This window comes from Camelus bactrianus, chromosome 35 (assembly GCF_048773025.1).
Source record: "Camelus bactrianus isolate YW-2024 breed Bactrian camel chromosome 35, ASM4877302v1, whole genome shotgun sequence".
Lineage (NCBI taxonomy): Eukaryota > Metazoa > Chordata > Mammalia > Artiodactyla > Camelidae > Camelus > Camelus bactrianus.
The window spans coordinates 22,049,880-22,064,649 of NC_133573.1; the positions used below are offsets into that span (position 1 = coordinate 22,049,880).

The window sequence follows — 14,770 nt, forward strand, 5'->3', positions numbered from 1 at the left end:
AGATTTTGTGACAATCAGGGAAGCCATCAGAAAGCACTGATTTAAGGAAGACCCTCATAAACCCCCCAAGTATTTCCCCCAGATGTCCATTAATTCTACCAATCAGTGACTCACTGAGGGTGATTAGCAGCAACTCCGAAGCAGAGTGAGATATTCTATTGGTCATTCCGCCCTAACTATGAATTTATCTGGATTGCTTCCCTAACAACAAACTGCAATGTGCTGTTGAATAAGAGATTAGTGGAGGGAGGAGAGATTGGAAGTAATTTTGGAACACAAAGACCTCCCCCCCACCAGAATAGAGCAGGCCTTCATGAGCTTTGTCTACGCAGAGGGCAGCCAAAGGGAGTGAGAGGTGGAGGAAGGAGTGAGGGGATTTAGAAGCTGGAAAAGGGCAGGGATGTGGGGGAGAAGTGGGGAAGCCCCATGTCATGTTCACTTCTCTTCTGATTTTCCTTGACCTGAGGATTCCTGATACTGGAGTCCAGGTTGAGCCCTGGTGTGTAACTGAGGGTGTGGGTGAGTAAAGGAAGACATAGGCAGGAAGTGCAGTTCTCAGGCTTCGGTAATCAGCAGACACATTTGGGGCTTTCTTAAGAAATGGAGATTCTGAATTCTGTTGCTGGGGAATCTGATCCAGCATGTGTGGGATGGGCCCCGGGAACTAGATTTGATCGGTGTGACTAGGTGATTCTAATGCAGATGGCCTGAAGACCAAACTTTTGGAAACTCTGGATTGAAGTCTCTTCCACTGAGCTAATAGGAAGTCTGCAGCCCAGTGCAGATTCGACCTGGTGGCTTCTAGGAGAGGGTAGGCTCCCCGGCAGCACGCCTGAGGGTGCTTGAATAAAAGAAGGAGCTTTCTCTCTTAGAGAACTGCACTGAATCTAACCAAAGCTCTTTAAGATCCAGAAAGTCCTGCCTCAGGGACAGGGTGCCCTGTTCTTCCTCATCTCTTAGCTTATTTCTGGCCTCCTCTTTTGTCCTGGTCTGGTTTGGGATGAGAGTAGCCAACTGCAGAAAGCCGATGGTGGCAGGGTAGCCACTGAGGACCTTTCGGTGTTGAAACCAGAGCAGTTGCAAGCATCTGGGTTTGTTGGCCCCCTGCTTGCACAGAAGCCCTCTCGTGTAGTCCTGCCCTGCCCCACTCCGCATGCAGAGGGCTTGTGTGTGGCATCTCTCTCGGCCCCACGAGCAGCTCAGCAGGCATGTTCCATATTAGCTGGAGCTGTTCCTTTTCTTTAGCCAAGAAGCCCCTTGTGGTTCTATTTCTTTGGCCCTTCAGGCTCCTTGTGTGCAGCTCCAGGAGGCTGAATGCAGGTAGCCTCACCTGGCCCAAGAAGTAAGTTCTCAAGCCTCATTTGGGTCAAATATTATTATGCCAAGACCCACTGCCAGCTTTCCATTTTATTTTTAACTTTTATTGTTTTCATTCTCCACTGAGGCTGTAACTAGGATGTGGGTTTCCTGAGACTGGAGAAACCAGACCTTAAAACAGCCCCGTGGGAGGATAAGGATGGGGAAACATCAGAGAAAAGGGTTTAGGGAGGATGGGCTGTCCTGGTGGCAGAGGCCTTGTGGCCTCACCTCGCCCAGTGGATTTAGTCTTTTATTAGCTCAGTGAGACCCTAGTATAAGTCTTCCTGAATTCAGTTTGGTAGAGGGAGATGTGTTCTCTTGAGTGAGGAATGTCCTGCGGGTGGAGTTCAGGCTGCTTTGTTCTCAGCTTGGGCTCTGGGATGAAACAGGGTCTACAGACACAGCTCGGTTTGAACTAAAATGATGCAGTCGGGGTGTCCAAGGAGGGAGTGAATGAGAGGGCTGGAGCCAGGACAAGCCTTGTCCTCAGTGAGGGTGAACCGGGCAAACAAGTGGGCTGAACAGACCCACTTTTGGTTTTTAAAAGAGGTACAAAATATTGAAGTGCGTGGACAGAGATAGCAAACAGAATCTGAAAGGAATTCTTAAGAGGAATTCTGTTTTAAGCCAAACTAGCATTGTGGAATCAGAGCAGCACATGTCCCAGGTGAAAAAGGGCACAGTGTGCTCCCAGATGAATGAATCCAGATGTTTGTTACAGTGGTGTCAGAACTCAGTAATCACCCAGGACATAATTTGATCCCAGAAGGTTACCCATCTAATTATATTTTGCATATACTAATATTAAAAGTAATTTGCAATGGCTAAACACACACTAATTAATGGGATATTTGGGAGACTAGGAAGGAAAATGTTCCAGAAGCTTTCTAATGGATAGGAAACCATCTTTGAGTGGAAACTTGTCCAAACCTGGATAATTAGGGATTGAAGGAAAAAAGGCAGCCCTTGAAAGACTTGACAGTTATATTGTGATATGGGTTTACACAGATTGAATGGTGCCTCCTAAAATTCATGAAATGTGTAGGAGATTCCTGAAGAAACTGAGACTGAGGGAATCAATCTTGCCTTCCTACTCTGGTGTTACCAAGTATTTCTAACACTGTTGCTAAAATGACCTGGAAACAAAGAGGCTGTAGAGAAAGAATACTTTACCCTTATAAAGAAGCTCTGAGTCTAAGAGAGTAAAGAATTACTCCAGTAGATTCAAGTGTAGTTTTGTGTGTATGTGGCGTGAAAAATCTGACACCTAACAGGTAAACTTGCAAGTCTGTGGAAAACAAAACACAGAGAGACTTGTACACAGGACAAAGATGACTGTCAACATCAAGTGGTCCCCAGTGGGAGGCTCTGGGATGCAAGGACACCAGGGAGAATTGGAGATGTTGTCATGGAAGCCACATCACCCGTCCAGCTTCTACTCTGCTGTTGTTCTGAGAACTGTGTTTCTTTGGAAAACTGTAGCCCTAGGATGAATATAATCGGACCTTCACTGATAAGAGTAGCTAACACGGACTTGATGCTCACAGTGAGCTCTGCAGTGTTCTGCGTGCTTGGCCTGTATTAACTCAGATAGTCCTTACAACTCTCTGAAAATGCTGTATTTTTTTCTCTCCTCATTTTAAAATGGGGGCGGATCTGAGCATAGAGAAGATAGTAGCTCACTCAGTCACATAGTGTAAGTGGTAGAACTGAGGTGATGTTTGGCTTCAGAGCTCGTGCCCTTCCCCACTGCCCTGTGTACTGTCTCCCCAGTCATTTCATTTTGTTAAAAATAGTACCTGCTGCTTTTACCTCGAAGCAGTGACTTGTACTGAGAAATGCCGTGAGGGCTGTAGCCTTATAAACAGACTGAAAGTGTCACAAAAAGAAAGATGGCAGAAGAATGGAGTGAGACTCTTATCTTAAATCATTTAAAAATATTAACTCAAAACTTAGACGTAAGAGCTAAAGTTATAAAACTCTAAGAAGAAAACAGGCACAAATCTTTGTGACCTTGGATTAGGTGGTGGCTTTATATATGGCACCAAAAGCAACAGCAACAAAGGAAAAAATAAGTTGGACTTCATCAAAATTTACAAACTCTTGTGCCATACACAAAAATAAACTCAAAATGGATCAAATATATAAACATAAGACAAGATACAATCAACCTCCTAGAAGAAAACATAGGCAACACATTATCTGACATACATCTCAAAAATGTTCTCCTAAGGCAGTCTATCCAAGCAATAGAAATAAAAGCAAGAATAAACAAATGGGACCTAATTAAACTTAAAAGCTTCTGCACAGCAAAGGAAACCATAAACAAAACAAAACGACAACCTACGGAATGGGAGAAAATTTTTGCAAAAGATGAAACTGACAAAGGCTTGATCTCCAGAATATATAAGCAGCTCATATGACTTAATAAGAAAAAAAACAAACAACCCAATCCAAAAATGGACCTAAACAAGCAATTCTCCAAGGAAGAAATACAAATGGTCAATAGGCACAAAGGACATTCTCAAAAAATGAAAGACAACTCACAAAGTGTAAGAAAATATTTGCAAATTATGTAGCAGATAAAGGACTTGTCTCCAGCATATATAAAGAACTGTTACAACTCAGTAATTAAAAGACAAAGAACCCAGTTAAAATTGGGCAAAAGATTTGAATAGAAGACATACAAAAGACCAATAAGCATAAGAGAAGAGGCCTAGTTTTTAGGGAAATGCACATCAAAACCACAATGAGATTCCACTTCACACCCACTGGAATATACATAGTCAGAACGATGGACAGTAACAAGTGTTGGTGAAGATACGAAGAAACCAGAACTCTCACACATTGCTGGTGGGAATGTAAAACAGTGCAGCTACTTTGGAAAACAATATGGTAGTTCCTCAAAAAGTTATACCTAGAGTTTCCATATAATCCAGCAGCTCTACTCCTTTGTACATACTCAAGAGAATAGAAAACATACCTTCACACAAAAACTTTACATGAGTATTCATAGCAGTATTACCATAATAGCCCAAAAGTGGAAACTATCCATCAAAAAAGGTGAATTCATCAAAAAGTGGAAATACCTATCAAATGATGGATGGATGAACAAAATACAGTGTGTCTGTACAACGGAACGTTATTCAGCCTTAAAAAGGAATGAAGTGCTGATACACAATTCACATTATAAGCCTTGAAAACATTAAGCTGAGTGAAAGGAACCAGACACCAGAGGCTTTATATTGTGTGATTCCATTTATATGAAATATTCAGAAGAGGCAAATTCATAGAGACAGATGGTTACTTGCCATAGGCTCTTGGGAAAAGGGAAGAAAAGGGAGTGACTGCTGATGGGTATAGGGTTTCTTTTTGGAGTGATGAAAATGTTCTGGAATTATCTACAGGTGATTTTTTTTTTTTGAGAATATATTAAACACCACTAAATTGTGCACATAAAAAGTGAATTTTATGGCATTAGAATTTTATCTCAATATATAGATATATATACATACTAAAACAAAAACAAAAACAAAACCCCAAAGCTCTATCTACCCTTCTGGAAAAAGCTGGAAACAGTATCACTATTGACTTTTCAGAAAGCACAGCAGCAGAAAATGTTAGCAACTTCGTGTGGGGGGGTGGGAACCAAAGGAACCTGGGATCCGGCTCCTCGCCAGATGACCTCCCTTCGCTTCTCTTTTTCTTCTCCTCACTCCCTCTCTCAAACTTAGCAGTTAGAAGAAATGACTAGTTCAGTGGGGAGGAAAACAAGACAGTGCTTCTGTTTCAACCTCAAGGTCAGTGTTCCGTGTCACGACCTGTCAAACACTCCGGAGGTTCATATGTATTACAAAACAACTACATTTCACAATGCTGACCCTCTCCTCACTGCCTGTAATAGTTTTGTGCTGTGCTCCGCTTTTCTCTGGCTGGGTTGGTTTTCTTGATTGTTTGGTTTTGGTGCTTCTGCTTATTTACTTTGACAGAGAGACTCCTCATGGTGAGCCAAGTACAGCCCACTGAGACATAACGGTGGAGGCTACACTTGATTATTGTTTCAGAAACGTTGTTGTTGCTGGTTAATATGCATGGGGCTCAGCTGATACGGGGCTCTTAGCCCACCATCAGCCTTAATGCCCGCAAGTCATTCTTTCATGCTGTTCATTAAAGATGGGAACCAAGTGGGACTTTGAGCACCAGCTTTTAAAAAAATTGAGATATAATTGACATATAACATGATATTAAGGTCCAGTACACAACATAATGCTTGATATACTTATATATTGTGAAGTGATCACAATCAGTTTAGTTAACATCTGTCACCACATATACTTACACATTTTTTTCTTGTGATAAGAAATTTTAAGATTTACTTTGTTAACAACTTTCACATATACACTACAGTATTATTAACCACAGTCACCATGCTGTACATTACATCTCCAGAACCTACTTATAACTGGAAGTTTGTACCTTTAGACCCCCTTTACCCATTTCACCCACTTCTTGCCCCCACTTCTGGCCACCACCAGTTTGTTCTCTGCATCTGTGAGTTCCATTGCTTTTAGATGACACATATACGTGAGGTCATGTGGTATTTGTTTTCCTGTGTCTGACTCATTTCACTTAGCATGATGCCTGCAGGGTCCATCCATGTTGTTGCAAATGTCAGGATTTCCTTCTTTTTCATGGCTGAATAATATTCTGTTGTATAAATATATCACATTTTCTTTATCCATTCATCCGTCAGTAGAACTGAGTTGCTTCCCTGTTTTGGCTGTTGTGAAAAGTGCTGCAGTGAAGGGGGCCAGCTCCCCCACCTCAGTATTATGTTTCTGTGTTTTGTGTTCATTCTCACTTTTGTTACACTTTTTTCTTTTTAAACAATCCTGGGCTAAATTGAGACACAGAAAAGGTACTGATGGTGTTCTGTGTCTCCTGCAACCCTCTTTTGCTGCTCCATTTCCATCCTGAACTTTCTTTTCCAGATACTCATTCCTTTTACATCTTTACTAATTAATTACCTTGACTGTGGAATTTTATCCCCCTCTACTTTCACTGATTCTTAGCTGTCCTATGTTCTATCTCTTAGGACCTGGTTTAAAGACTAAACTTCAGTTGATAAAGTCAAAATGGAATTTTTCTAGTTTCATCATTATTTGTGCATTTATTAGTTGGAATTCTTTTATATGGATGAATTTTCCATCATTAATGATTTGGTTATCCTGCAATATAGTTTGAAAAGAAAAAGCAGGATACAATATTCAACCTTTCCTTTTATTTATCACTTGTCCGAATGATGAACTGGGGCCCTAGCACCTTCTACTGGTGGTCACCAGTGAGCTGTTTTCCACTGTTTTAGGGGTTGAGGTGGGAGGACATCTTATCAACTCACTGTAAACTCATGGACTTTATAGATTTGATGTGTTTGAATCAGTCACAGTCATTCTTTTTGATATTCAGATTGTCTCAATTTCAGCCAGTGGAGGCTCCCTCTAAATGGCTTGTGTGTCTTCTTGGCACTACCCTAGTAGTCTGAGCGGTGGCAGTCTTTTCCACCTTGTTGAGTAATTGGATTAGTTGGTCTTTAAGATTCCTTTAGTTCTAACTTTCTTTCCAAAAAAGGGCCAATTTTAATATCCTACAATTAACTCTTTTATGATGAAATACACTATTTTGATTTTTTCCCCTTTTGAGTTGACACCGTGGGTGAATGAATGCATTGGAAAATATGAAATGTTTTGGTTTCTCCCCTCTGATCTTTTAGCCTCCACTTATGTGACACTGGCTCAGGACACTTTCACACTCTAAGCCCAGTATCTAGGCAGAAAACAAGACAAAACAAAACAAACAACATGAACATTTCTATACTTAAGGCTGTAACGACATTTACCGAGGAAATGCCTGATTTTGAAGATGATTGTTTTTGAAATATATCAGCGTTAGAGTTGTTATTATTCTAAATGTGACATTTTCCTCACCTCGCTGGGGCACCAGGCAACAAGAATGGATAGCTGCATTTTATCCTGTGGTCCTGATAAGGCAGAATGGGGAGCTAAGGAAGGCTTGAAGCACCCCAAGGAGCTGTTCAGGGAAGTCCAGAAGGCTGCAAAGCCAGCCAAGTCTTGCCAGGTGGCTGCAGAGAGTCAGCCCCAGTCCCTACAAGCGGGGAGCTGGATGGAGCCTGTCCATCCAGGCAGTGCCTGAACCAGATCCAGGCAGTGGGGCCAAGTCCCCGAGGCTGTCCCTGGGACCAGAAGGTATAACCAGAGGGAAGCATGAATTCAAATTCCAGGGCATAAGACAAATCTCATTATATCTATGGAGAGGGAGCTGAAAATGACTTTTTTATAAATGCTGGAAGGACACTGGCTCATACTGAACCGCCTATAATAAAATTTAAGAAGTGCCTGATTTTTGTTTCTGCCTGTGCGCTGTGGAGCACATATAACTTCAAAGGCAGCTCTGTAGGGTGCAGAGGGAAAAGAGCATGCTTTTATTTCTGCTTTTGGCAGAAATCCTCCAAACTATTTTTGATGGCCAGGGAACAAAACTTGCATTCCCTCTGGACTCACTTGCATTTGACAGGCCCGCCTTTGTTTTCCTACAGTGACAGTTTCCACTTTCTTCAACCTGTGTGTTCTCCATACTTTGAGGCTTTATTTTGCAGGAAAAAGGTGACACCAGATGATTTCAAATGAAGCCTCGGACAGCCCACTTCATCTGTCGCTCCCCCACCCCCCTCGCCAAGTTCTTTCTTTCCACCCTAATACGTGTCTTCAGAATTTCAAACAGTGGTTTATGAAACCATTTAAAACTGTGAAACACCCATTTAGTAGGAGTCTTAGTTGTAGAAAGGAGCTCCGGGTTTCATTTCAATCTGACGGGACACCTTGTTGATGAGTGACATAGTCCCGACCTAATGACCTACTGCATATGCACCTGTGTGTGTGTGTGTAAGCTCCTTGAGACTCAGAGATTCCATTCATTCTAGAAGTTAGAGACACCAAGGTTGTTTTCAAGGATTCTGTCTGTCCCTTACCAACACGAGCTGGCTCTTTCAGGCATGTTTTTGGGGCAAGTTTCCTTTGTGGTCTCTTTGCCCTGCCTTTTCTTAGCTACTCCTCCACACCGGGCTTCAAGGCAGACCGTTTCAGGCTCTCCTGTTTTTATTTCTTTTGGGCCTGTTTACTTCTTATCATTTTTATGACTCTTTTCCAAACTGTATATTCCCTATTCTGTTTGGAGCTTTGGATCCTGCTATAGTTGGGCAGTAGTTCAGCTTGACTTAAAGAGTGATTCTCACGAACCTCAAGTGGTTGCTTTCACTGCCCTAAGGGTCTTTCTCAGGAAGAAGCTGCCACTGCGTGGCCCTGGTCTCATTATGACAGGTCAGCAAATGATGGGCAAGATATTAACTCTGATAGCTTTGGTGTTAGACTTCTTTTTAATCCCCATATTAACTCATAACTCATTGGTCTTTTTTTCTAACTGCTGCTAGTGATGTTGCCTTAAATTGTAAAGAACAGTAATACAGTAATGATAATACTTATATCAACATGCTAACAGACTTACCCCTACCCCCTTCATGCTCTGTTAAAATAGAACCTTCCCTGAAGAGTCAGGTTTGAATAGAATGAATATATGTTAGTCTAGTAAGCAATATTATGATCTAAAAGCATTTATCAAAGGGCTAAGTATAGAAAGTGTTAAGTGAAATTCTATAAAAACCAAGAAGTACTTGTCATTTGCATGTATTGTCTAACTTCTGTATGTACAAAATTGCATACAGTGGTGCTAATGAACACACACAAACATATGTGGGGATTTCCCTCAAAGAGCGTAGTGGTTTATTCCAGTAGAGAAAAAAAAACTTACATGAAACATTAGTTGAATAACATAAGGAAACTTAAGTCTAAATGTTCAATTGGTGGAGGCTGGCTAGGTATAAAATGATCAGGATTCAGAGAAGGGAGACGATACAGTAGACGACTGGGAGATGCCACATGAGAGGGAAGAAGAATTTGGATAATTTGTGTAGTTGGGGGGAGGCAGAACTCTAGACATGGGAAACTGCTAAGTCCAGATAGAAGGACCAGTTGGAGAGGATTTATGGGCCACTGGGATGGCCAGGATGACTTACGTACATAAAAGTTTTTGGGAGCTTCTTACCAGCAGTTTCAGTGTATGAATGAAGTTGATGATAGAGAATTTTAAAAATCTGAAGCTCTATCTACAGATATGAAGTAAGTAGCAATCATACTCAAACTATATTATTACTCATTTAAGGAGTTTAGACTTTGCCGAAGTTGAAAGAAAACTATAAAATTATAAGCACTTGTTTTAGCAAACACAGTGGAGTACCCTGAAGTGATTCAAGGCACCAGTCTACCTTTGATCTTGCACACATGGTTACAATATTGTAGGAGCTACAAGAATGAGGGCCTTGTCAGATTTAGCTTTGTGTCTCCCAGGAGGTGCATCTTAGCACACTACCTTGCACAAGGCGGATTTTTAGCAGTGTTCGTGGAATGAATGCATTAATTTAATATAAAGACATCCTTTGGTGTTGGCCTCAAAAAGCCATTATAAATGACACTCCAGAGTACCCTCAGAAGATGGGCTTCATTGTCCAGCAAATATGTTATGTGTTGGTAAAGTCTCCCTGCTACCAGGTTTTTCATAAATATTTTGGGGTGGTTCTTAGAACCAGCCAAAATGATTTTATTGAGTTATCTTCTATGACTCCAGTAACAGAAGGAATATGAGACTTGATTCCTGGCATTACAGAAATTATGTTATGACAGGAAGATAAGGGTATTCATTGGGAAAAAGTTAGAAAATCAGAAGTCAGTATACAAGGCAGAAATACTGGAGAGGAGGATAAGCATCTTCACTGCTGCTTTTTTCTTCTTTTCTCTTTTCCTTAGGAAACTGATCTGTGTCATATTTTCAACTGATGTCTCTATTGATGACTCATACTGATATCTGTTCCAGATTTCATAGCTGGACAGAGTATTTTTCCATCATCTCAAACCTCATCTCTCTAAACCTAACCAGATTAAGTTCCTTTTCTTTCTTTCTTTTTTTTTTTGTAAAAAAGGCTTCTTTATTGAGAGCAGCGAATGTAAAAAAAACCAAACAAACCAAAAAACAAAACAAACAACAATGACAACAATAAAGGTGTGAGGCTGGGGTGGCCCACCCTCCCATCTCCTCCAGGACCCACCCCTACCTCCCATGCCCTCCCACCCCACGCTGCAATTACAAAAGCCGCCCATGGTGCATACAAAAAGGGCGGGTTATATAGTGTCAAAAGCTCCTGAAAACTCCTTCATCTGCCAGGCACTTAGGATGAGGAAAGGAGAGAAGGGTGGGGAGGAGGCACGGGTCTGGGTCAGTGTGCACAAGTCCACGGGGGGAGGACTCACTGGCTGTGTCCTCCGTGATCCTAGTGCAGACCCCCAAGTGGGCCCGCCCCGGGCGCCAGAACTACCAGGAACTTCATTATAGGAAGGAGCTCCCCTTGAACCTGGCTCACCTCCAGCCTAGCCCTCCGGGGATGGAGTTGGCAGGTGAGTGGCAGAACTGGACCCGGTCAAGGGGAGGAGACCCATGCCAGAAATTGGGGTTACCTGAGGCACCCACACTGTCCCTGGTGGGGGAAGGGGTGGCAGAGAAAGCTGCCTAGCCCAAGGCCCTAGTCACCCAGTCTGGGTCTGAATCAGCCTCCCCACGGGCTGAGGATGGGGAAGGGGAGGAAAGCCCGGACCCCGCCAGACCTCAGCAGTGCCTGGGGTGCCAGGGCGGGGCCCCTGGGGCCCAGGAGGACGGGGATTTGCCCGTCATGCTGTGGGCACCCCTCAGGAGGTCCTCCCCTGCCCGTGCCATCCTGAGGCACAGCCTGCCTGGGCTCCCTCCTCACGGCTTGCTGTCTGCAGAGCTGTCTCCCAGGGTGTTGGCGATCTTGCTGAAGGAGGGCCGGTCCTTGGGGCTGAGGGCCCAGCAGTGCTACATCAGCCTATAGAGCTTGGAAGGGCAGCCCTCAGGCTGTGGGAGCCTGGCCTTCCCAGCCTGCAAGTCTGCCAGCACTTCATCGTCTGCCTTCCCACCATGGGGCATCTCCCCGTGGATGAACACTTCCCACATCAGCACTCGGAAGGCCCAGACATCAGACTTGGTGGAGAAGTCGCCCTCCAGGATGGCCTCGGGGGACATCCAGTGCAGGGGCATCCAGGCCTGGCGGAAGTGGTAGTACTCACTGTTGTACACGTCCTTGCTGAGCCCCAGGGCCGGCACCTTCACCTGTCCCTGAGCGCTGACCAAGCAGTTGCGAGCGGCCAGGTCCTTGCGTACAAATCGGTTGTTGGACGGGTGCTCCATGCCCAGGGCCACCTGCCACCTTCTGCCTCATGCTTAGGGGCTGAGTCTTCAATTTTTCATCCTTGTGACAACTGTGGGTTTTGGTGTGGCCTGGGTCAGGCAATGCAGATAGCCTGGCTTGCCCTCCTCCAGCTGGCTGTCTTGGGGCTTCTTCAGCCACGTGGGCACAGTGGCCACGGTGATGTTGACATCCTGTCGCCACTGACCGGCCAGGTTGGCTGCGTGGCAGGTGTAGACACCAGCATCGCTCTCAGCTGTGCTGGCAAACACCAGCTCGTGGCCCTGCTGGTAGACTCTGCCATGGGTGGGCAGCTGGATCCTGCATGCTCCCACCATACACTGGGTCCAGAAGACCCTGGGGTGGGGCGGGCAGGCCACACGCTCCTCACTGCCAGCTGTGAACACCCGTGGCTCAAAGGGCGGCAATCTCTGCCTGGTGGAGTGTGGCCTCCAGGACGATGGGAGGGCCCCTCTGCCCCTGGCCGATGCAGCGGTAGACCCCTGCATTGCATGGTCGGACCTGGGTCAGCAGCAGGGACCCACTGGCAAACACCATGGCTCTGCGGAGGTGCGGGGGACGACTGCGGTTAGTGATGGGAGTCTCATCCTCAAAGATCCACTGCAGGGTCGCGGGAGGCTGGGTGGAGAACTGACAGTGGAACATGGCCTCCTCATTCCTTGCCACGACCATATCTTGCGGCGCCAGCACCACCCTGGCAAAGCTCTCATCAGCAATGCTGAAGGTGAACTTCTGGCTGCTGCAGGCCTGGCCAAATGCATTGTGGGCACAGCAGGAGTAGATGCCACTATGCTCAGGCTGGTCGGCCAGAGGGTCAGGTTCCGCTCCTTGCTGCTGACTGTGTGGTTGCTCTGGCCATCAGCGAGGGGGCTCCCATCTTGGAACCACTGGTAGGTGGGCTGAGGGTGCCCATCAATGTGACAACGCAGTGTGACCTGGGCCTGTGGCTGGATCTCGGCTTCTGAGGCTTCATGCTTCAGAACCACGGGACCGGTCTCAATCCATTTGATGTTGAAGGAGGCGTTGGCACTGCAGGCCTCCTCGCTGGTGGAGTCATCCCAAGCCACGCACTGGAAGGCACCTGAGTCCTGCGCCGCTCCGTGTCCTGGACAGGGGCCCCATCCAGCAGCCAGTACACGTGCACTGGGCCTGGGGCCTCGACCTTACAGCGGAGCAGCGCCCGCGCCCCTGCAGCGCATCCTGGGAGGACGGCTCCTTGATGAAGACAATGGCTGCCTCTGCACCGCCCAACAGCGGCAGCAGCAGGACGCTGAGCAGAGGCAGCCGGCGGGGGCTCCTCGGGGCTCCGCGCGCGACTCCCATCGCCACAGGCCCGGGGAACTGAGTGGGCGGGCGCACGGCGGGCTCGCGGTCGGCGCTCCCTGGGGGCCAGGAGGCCGAGCGCACTGGAGCTCGGGCGCCGCTGCAGCAGCCGTAGCCGGAGTCCCTAAGTTCCTTTTCCTTTTTCTATAATGGATCTCTGTTCTAATCACCCAGGCTCAAAGTCATTGATTATTTCTGTATATGCATATTTCCTTATGTTCATCCATTGCCATTGCCACTCTGCCCTGGGTTGTGAGCAGATCAAGAGAATAGAAGAGATTTTTAACTAAGTGAGCCCATATGTGCAGAGCAGGTGTTGTGGGCAGAAGGAAATAAAGTGATGTTCTTGGAACTCTGATGGAAGACACGGTCAGTAGAGTTTCGACTGAATAGTGCTGAGAAAGATCTGTTTCCAGGCAAGAGATACAGTGGAAGAAATCCCCACATTCCTTGGCCTGAAACGTGTGTTACCTGTTGATTTGCTTAATATTGGTATATCAAATTTTGATTAATAGAATTTTGCTTTAAATGTTTTGGAAAAGCTTAGTGTTGAAGCCTATTATTAAATTTACATTTTTCTACTGCTGTGCTTTTCTGGTGTACTGGTAACTTTACAGGCCAAACACATTGATTTTCAGCTCCGTGGTCTCCAGGCTGTCTCATGTGTAGCTGATGATTTGTGGAATGAGCTGCATTGCGTCATAGGACATTTCTTGCTGATAGTATTTGAACAGAGATGGCACTGCTATTTCAGATACTGAACACATGAGCCTGGCCTTCGGTAGAAGACTGGACTAGCTTTCTATCACCCCTTCTAAGATTAAGATTTTATCTTTTTATAGTGCTTCATCAGAATTATTTAGTGATTTATTTCTACTGTTATATAATGTACTGGCAATAACCAGGTATTGTTTTGGCTTTTTCTATATAGCACCTTGGAAAGTATAAGGTTAAACACTTACAAATGACACTCAAGGGTGGCTCCATTGACAGAGTGTGGATTACACTGTGATTGTTGAAGTAAACTAAAATATTATTTTGACTTTGTCGGCATGGAACTCAGTGGTAGGTGTCTGCTGAACCTTGGAAGGACTGGGTTTATTAGCATTTTCATGGCATTAAGGTGGTCCATGGACAGTTAGCCTGACCAGGTTTCTCAAGTTATGTAGTTATAAAGGCTCAGGGTGTCTCTCCATAAGAGAGGTAGAAGGGGTTAGAAAGAAATATCTTTTCCTTCTTTGAACTGAAGCTATGAAAGGGTGTAATTTGGGGGGGGGCTTGATGTATTCCATAAAAAATAAAAAGATTCAGAGCCAAGCACACTTCAGGACTGATCTCCTGGGTTCTGCTAGGTTTTTTAGTCATGTCTGGTTTTCTCAGTCTGATACCTTCAAAGATCCCCCTCTACTTCAGGGAGGAAGCTAGAGGTTATTGTATGGAGCTTGAAAATGTTGTTCCTTTAGATCCTTTGCCAGTATTCCATCATCGTCCTGAAACAAAGGACATGGTAAACACCCATAGCTTACACAATGGAAGAATTCCTTTGAACAAGATTGACCATGGAGAAAATATGTTCCTAGCAGCAAATGCAGAGCTGTGTGTATCTGACATTAGCTCCAGATTTCACTTAAGACGTGTGGCTTCACTCTGGAGTGCATACTTCTCTGCAGTGAGCATCTTCAT

The 14,770-nt window shown here is 45.0% G+C and overlaps 1 protein-coding gene and 2 pseudogenes across 2 annotated transcripts in view; 1 reads left to right on the forward strand and 2 right to left on the reverse strand.

Moving 5' to 3' along the window:
* The window catches only part of NEBL (nebulette), a 310,491-nt gene that overhangs the window by 32,700 nt on the left and 263,021 nt on the right, over nt 1-14,770 (forward strand). The window lies entirely within an intron of this gene.
* Nucleotides 11,374-11,745, reverse strand: LOC141576006 (inactive tyrosine-protein kinase 7 pseudogene; annotated as a pseudogene).
* On the reverse strand, nt 11,762-13,736 carry LOC105063421 (inactive tyrosine-protein kinase 7 pseudogene; annotated as a pseudogene).